The sequence below is a fragment of the Penaeus monodon genome, chromosome 31, assembly GCF_015228065.2.
Source record: "Penaeus monodon isolate SGIC_2016 chromosome 31, NSTDA_Pmon_1, whole genome shotgun sequence".
Lineage (NCBI taxonomy): Eukaryota > Metazoa > Arthropoda > Malacostraca > Decapoda > Penaeidae > Penaeus > Penaeus monodon.
The window spans coordinates 4049233-4049644 of record NC_051416.1 but is presented as its reverse complement, the minus strand read 5'-3'; the positions used below and the strand labels follow the sequence as shown (position 1 = coordinate 4049644).

At 33.7% G+C, this 412-nt stretch overlaps 1 pseudogene; it reads left to right on the top strand.

The window, feature by feature from the left end:
* LOC119592831 overlaps nucleotides 1–412 on the top strand; it is a 38746-nt pseudogene that overhangs the window by 8780 nt on the left and 29554 nt on the right.

The following is a 412-nucleotide window of genomic DNA, read 5'->3' as shown; positions in this document are numbered from 1 at the left end:
CCAGTTTTGTTTGGGTCATTTTGAGAATATTGTCATTACTGCAACTAATTTTGTTTCAGTTATCTTTATTATTGTTAAATATGATGCCTTTGTGCCAGTTCCAAATTATGTTTATTAACTTGATACTGTTTATTTTCTTACTTCAGATTTTATACGAAGCAAATTCCCCCATAAGTTAGTGCAGCGTATAACAGAAGAGAATCTTGAAACCCTTTCCCTGAAGGGAGGATGGAGGAAAAAGGTTAGTATCGGGGCTTCTTTCCTTTATCCTCTTTTCCCTTCCCCTTTTCTGCTTGTGAAGGTTTAAAACCACATTATTTTTTCTTATGTTAAGAATCAAACAATGTGCAGAACCTGAACATCTGTTTGGAACTTTCTTTTTATCTGTTTATCTCCCTAAAAGTTATGTGAT